At 40.4% G+C, this 6,583-nt stretch overlaps 2 non-coding genes across 2 annotated transcripts; one reads left to right on the top strand and one right to left on the bottom strand.

The window, feature by feature from the left end:
* The first annotated feature begins 4,483 nt into the window (after positions 1–4,483).
* On the top strand, positions 4,484–4,566 carry trnal-cag (transfer RNA leucine (anticodon CAG)). The gene has a single exon. It is a non-coding gene; the product is annotated as a tRNA-Leu (tRNA).
* Positions 4,567–4,913: 347 nt separating this feature from the next.
* On the bottom strand, positions 4,914–6,574 carry LOC115139433 (uncharacterized). The gene is made up of 3 exons (XR_010462114.1): positions 6,481–6,574; positions 6,240–6,298; positions 4,914–5,906 (listed from the first exon to the last, which is right to left on the bottom strand). It is a non-coding gene; the product is annotated as an uncharacterized LOC115139433 (transcript).
* Positions 6,575–6,583: the final 9 nt, after the last annotated feature.

Below are 6,583 nucleotides of genomic sequence, written 5' to 3'. Positions count from 1 at the left end.
AAAATGTGACAGAAATAAATGCAAAAATGTCAAGATTTTACTGAGTTACAGGAATTAAATGTGTTAGGCCCTAATCTATGGATTTCACATGACTGGGAAGACGGATGCACATCTGTTGGTCACAGATACCTTTAAAAAAAGGAAGGCCTGTGGGTCAAAGAACCACCATTTACCTCATGCAGTGCGACACATCTTCACATAGACATGATCAGGCTGTTGAATGTGGCCTGTGGAATGTTTTCAAACTCTTCAATGGCTGTGCAAAATTGGATATTGGTGGAAACTGGAACACGCTGTAGTACACATCGATCCAGTGCATCCCAAACATGCTCAAGTGGGTGACATGTCTGGTGAGTATACAGGCAATGGAAGAACTGGGATAATTTCAGCTTCCAGGAATTGTGTACAGACCCTTGCAACATGGGGCTGTGCATTTTCATGCTGAAATGAAGTGATGGTGGGGGATGAATTGCATGACAATGGGCTTTAGTATTTCGTCACACTACCTGTGTTCAATTTGCCATTGATAAAATGAAATGGTTCGTTCTCCGTAGCTTATGCCTGCCCATACCATAACCCCAGTGGTGTAGTTTTTACTATTTATTTTTTACTACATTCCTAAAGAAAATAATGTACTTTTTACTCCATACATTTTCCCTGACACCCAAAAGTACTTGTTGCATTTTGAATGCTTAGAATGACAGGAAAATGGTTGAATTCACGCACATCTAAGGTAACATCCCTGGTCATCCCTAGTGCCTCTGCATATGGCAGACTCACTAAACACTGTGTTGGAGTGTGCCATCTGTAAATAAATCAAATGTGCTGTCTGGTATGTTTAATAAAGAATGTGAAATTACATAGTATCACTTTTGATACTAAGTATATTTTTGCAATTACATTTACTTTTGATACTTATATTTAAAACAAATACTTTTAACTTCCACTCAAGTAGTATTTTGCTGTATGACATTCACTTGAGTCATTTAAAATTAAGGTATCTACTTTTACTCAAGTAAACCCCACCACCACGGGGTACCCTGTTCACAACGATGACCTCAGTATACTGGTAGCCATCGGTGAGCATTTGCCCACAGAAGTCGGCTACGATGCTGAACTGCAGTCAGGTCAAGACCCGAGTGAGGACGACGAGTACACCCAAGACAGTTTCTGACATTTTGTGCAAACCCACAGTTTCACCAGCTGTCTGGGTGGCTGGTCTCAGATGATCTTGCAGGAGGAGCCAGATGTGGAACTCCTGGACTGGTGTGGTTATGCATGGTTGTGAAGCCAGTTGAACTTACTGCCAAATTCTCTAAAAAGAAATTGGAGGTGGCGTATGGTAGAGAAATTAATATTAAATTATCTGGCAACAGCTCTGTTGGACAATTCTTGCAGTCAGAATACCAATTGCACGCTCCCTCAGCTTGACACATATGTGGCATTGTGTCCAATTGATAGTCTTGTCCCATTTCTGCAACTCCCCTACGGACTCAGGAGAGGCGAAGGTCGAGAGCCATGCGTCCTTCAAAACATGACCCTGGCAAGATGGACTGCTCATTGACAACACTGCTCGCTTAACCCGGAAGCCAGCTGCACCAATGTGTCGGAGGAAACACCGTCCAACTGGTGACAAGGGTCAGCTTGCAGGTGCCGGGCCCGCCACAAGGAGTCGCTAAAGTACGATGGGGCAAGGAAAACCCGGCCGAGGCTAGGCCAATTGTGCACCTCATGGGTCTCCCGGTCACAGCCTGCTGTGACACAGCTTGGTATCGAACCCGGGGCTGTAGTGACGCTGTGTCACTCAGGAGGCGATCGGCTAAGACACTAGAGGGCGGTCACGAATTTGTGAGGCAGAGGTCCCTAGTTCACGCCAGGTATGAGGCAAATCGGGAGGCAGTGGTACTCACTAAGCAAGCAGAATTATTTCCTTTAAACTAGCAACTACTAATGAGCCTCATGGCATTTGTTATGCTATCTTGAAAGCTTGTACTCTTCAGAAACGTTAATATTAATTAGCTAGCTAAGCTATCTGATAACAGCTTCCCAATAATCTATATGCATAGGAAGTGTAGTGTACTGTTTTTAAAATTATATTAGGGTAGCCTAGTGGTTAGAGCGTTGGACTCGTAACCGAAAGTTTTAAAGTTCAGATCCCTGAGCTGACAAGATACAAATCTGTTGTTCTTCCCCTGAACAGGCAGTGAACCCACTGTTCCTAGGCCGTCATTGAAAATAAGAATGTTCTTAACTGACTTGCCTAGTTAAATAAAAATATGTGAATTACAAATCAGCCTTTAAATAGTTAAATCCTGTTTCTAGTCTATTAGTTACAATGTGTAACCATTGATGTCCCAGGACCAAGATTGGTAAACACTGTTTAAGTGTATAATTGTAATACATACATGCAGACACCGCATCATTCAAATACTGGAATTTGATTCTCCTGGTATTGAATATGACTGAAAAATAACGTCAGACATTCATACCTGAACTGCACCTTTATTTGCCAAGGTAGAGTACATGATCAGTGAATATGTTAAATGTACAGGCTACAATGTGAGGATCTCATGCATGGTAATAACAACATGTATATACGACTTGCATCCTTGGCACAAAGCTATTATATTCTACTCATTCAGCCTGTTTTTAAATTGATACAACTGGCTATGATAGCTGAGGTTCATAGCTAGGTTCTGAACTCATTTGTATACCAAACGTTTGGGTCCATACACAGATCGGCTAGATAGCTAGCTACACATCCATAGGCATACAGGTAATTATATCTTCCACTGCACAATAAGCAACGTTATTTCATCTATCTGCATGGCAAATATCAGCAAGACAAGCTTACACATTTGTACAGTGAATTAGCAGTAAATGCTTTAACTAGCTAGATTCTTTACATCCACTGTTTTACAAGACGGCAGTCTAGTTTGCTAGTTATTTCAGGAGTCCCTAAAACATTAAATAACCAGAATTACAATGTAATACATGTCACAACGCGCATAAAGCTAGTGAGCTAACATTATCAGGCTAATGTTAGCTAGTCAGCTAGCTTGCTAAATCGCGATTTTCATAAATTAACTTTGATTTAAAAAAAAATCATAATTTGTTTGTCTCTACAGTAACTAATATATTCCTGTCAACTGTACATTTTTTTGCATGATTCGTTATGACGTTATAATCCCTTACATTTGCTTCCGTCATAGTATTTTGTCAGCCATCTTTGCTGAAGAAAGTCCAACCCTCCTGATATTTCATCAAACATCGATACAGATAGTTGACACGGGTTGTAAAAATGTTTCAACCTATTATTACTACCTGCACTGCAGATTTCCATCATCACACATTCGTATTCAGATGGGACAGGTATATTACGATATACAATACTTTCCCTTATGAATGTAGCACAACCACCATCCTGTCCAGTTGAACTGGCTAATGTTACTTCACCTCTCTTTCTTTACAGCATTGGTTAATAGAATATGGTGTAGATGAGACCATGTGGTCGCATCCAACACCATTCCGCTCTGACACATTACTTTTATTCAATACCTTCGCCCTCTTCACTAGGTCCCACTGCAGTCAGTAGCGCTTATAGCAGGGTCATTATTTGTCCTTTTACAACAGACCATCCAGGTCCTTGACTATCAACATTTTGTTTAAATTAAAACGTTTTACATTTATTTACCCTTGCCCAATGACAGCTTACCCCAGCCAAACCCCAATGACGCTGGGCCTTATTGTGCGCTGCCCTATCGGACTCCCGATCACAGCCAGTTGTGATACAGCACATGATCAAACCAGGGTTTATAGTGACGCCTCTAGCACAGAGCTGCAGTGCCTTAGACAGCTGTGCCATTCGGAAGCCCAACAAACCCACCAATACCATCAGAACTATCATCCATTTGGACCGCAGTCCGCCAACGATAATACAAAACTATTGATTTTGTTTCGGTTCTCCACAAACACTCAAACTCCGAGAAGCTCCTCTACAATAGCGAGCATCAATGGGTATAACTTGATATCAAGAAACGCCCATTTACAAAACGCCCCGAATTGCGGGCTGCAATTACACCCTTCCCGGGCTAGCAGCAGTAGAGAAACAATGTAGCAGTCGAATACGTAGACGGCGCTAGCACTAGCAAACAGAATAGATGCCTTGCATGAGATGCTACGTTGCACCCACATAATGATCAATCTATGGTTGAAATTAACTGGCCACCAAATGCGCAGTTAAAATGGGCAAACTGCGCTGAAATTAGCCACATCCAGATAACACGAATTGCTGATGTCAATGTCTGCTAATGTAATGCTAACAAGGAAGTCTGCACGAGAACATCTTACGATAGCACGTAATTTTTAGACAGCAATTTAGCCTCTCATAAAAATGAAAAACAGCATACAAATGTCAACAAGCTATAGCGTGTGTATATTTTTGTCACAATATTAGTGGTCTCAAGTCATTATTTCCTTACATGTCAGGATGGCCGAGCGGTCTAAGGCGCTGCGTTCAGGTCGCAGTCTCCCCTGGAGGCGTGGGTTCGAATCCCACTTCTGACAGCATTTTTTATGTGTTCAAGTGTGGTGTCCTGAAAACATTCACATGACTGCTTTTAAATGTGCAAAGCATTTGTTTAATGAACGATTGTTATACGTGTGGATTCTTTAGAATTATTCACAACCAACTGTGTCATCTCTAACAAATAACTAAAATAAGATTAAATGTTATCAATTATTTAAATGAGTAAGGTTCTTTCTCAAAGACAAACATTTTACTTGCAACAATTATTTAAATTTGTAAGGTTCTTCTGTCAAAGGCATACATGTTATTTGCCACAGAAATAACATCGATTACAGTACAAACCATACTGTAAAGACAGATGTGGCATCAAAACCAAAGAAAAAAAGTAGGCCTATCAAATCAAACTTGACTAGTCAGTAGTCATAACATTTTAGAAGATTGTTGCCTACATTTTATAATGTATAACTGCTGGAAAATGCTTTGAAAAGGGTATGCAACTCAACCTTTAAAAACATTGTCAACAACTATGCAAATATCCAAACCATATTGTTTCATAAGCAAAAGGCAAAATATCATTCAAAAGGCATTCCACTTCAGTTATTTATTATCCACAAATATCAAGACTAAGGGCTAGATTCTATCAGAAGTGTCGGAGGTGGAACTGCGCTAGAGCTGTCAAATCCACAAGCAGCTCCCGCCATTATACCTAAAGCGGACATTGCCATTGGCTACAGTCATTATGAGAAATCCCATGCAGCCTTGTTCACAACTTCAAACACTGGGATGTGAGGTGTAATCTACACCTCGATGAGGCTGATAGAAATCCTCATTTTGTTGAATGATTTTGAAATTTGAGTGATTATTTCTATAGTCTACACTTTTTCATGTTGAACTCTAAAGCGAGTGGAACGGGTGTAGCTTCATGACAAAGATTACAAGAGCAGCAGCTCACCGATTTGACAGCTCCATTTCAATGACACCTCTGACACCACCAAAACATCAGCTGTGCAAGGTATCATCTATCACTGTTTAACATTTAATCTGGTTGAATCTAGGCCTAAACTGTACCAGTCCAAAAGCAAATCTGTTGCAACACATTCAATTTTCTTTCAGATATACTGCAAAAAGGAGATGTCATACTGAAATCTTAATTTAGATAACTTAAGCCATCCTTAAAAATGTGAGTCACTGATATAAATACAACCATGTGTAGAAAAATAGAATATAGAGGATTATAACTGCTGCATTAATCTTGACCCAAGAGAAAATTCCAATCATCAGAAGCATGATGGCTTGTCGTGCATTTAGTCTTTCTGAATGAAAATGTCTGGAATAGTGTTGTAGTCCTTTGCTCCTCTTCACGCGCTTGTCACACAACCTTTGAGATAAAAAAATAGTACTATGGAATGTCAATGTTGGTATGGACCGACAGTCAAATATGTTTTTTAAATTGAACCTACCCCCGTAAAACCCTAACCCGGACAACGCTTTGCCAATTGTGCGCCGCCCTATGGGACTCCCAATCACGGCCGGTCGTGATACAGCCTGGAAATGAACCAGGGTCTTTATGACACCTCTAGCACTGAGATGCAGTGCCTAGACCGCTGCACCACTCTGGAAATTAGTAGAACTAATCAAGCAAATACACCAGCTTAATACATGTTTTTGGTTAAGACCAGTCATAAATACATCTTATTTATAGTGTGATTACCTGATATGGAGTAGCGTCTCACTGGTAGTCACAACTAACCAGTAGTCACATCAGGGCACCTGTGAAATGTAGAATGGAGGCGGGGGGGATTAATTATAATATTTAATGTATTCCCTTGCATTTAATAGTAAAACATTAGAGGGTTCAAAGATACAATTGTAATTAGGCCTACACCAAGTTACATTTAAAATGTCTTACCCAACATGCAGAACAAAAATAATTAGCAGGTGAAAGTACTTACAATGTCTTGTTCCAGTCATTGTGCTACAGTGTGTCATCATCTCTGCTCCTTGGCCATCAGGGTACTCAGTAGCACGGGCTGTCTTCTCACGTGCTTTTTCAAA

Source organism: Oncorhynchus nerka, unplaced genomic scaffold, assembly GCF_034236695.1.
Source record: "Oncorhynchus nerka isolate Pitt River unplaced genomic scaffold, Oner_Uvic_2.0 unplaced_scaffold_4559, whole genome shotgun sequence".
In the NCBI taxonomy this organism is placed as follows: domain Eukaryota; kingdom Metazoa; phylum Chordata; class Actinopteri; order Salmoniformes; family Salmonidae; genus Oncorhynchus; species Oncorhynchus nerka.
Note: the sequence above shows the minus strand (reverse complement) of the source record. Positions and strands in the feature narration are given on the sequence as shown.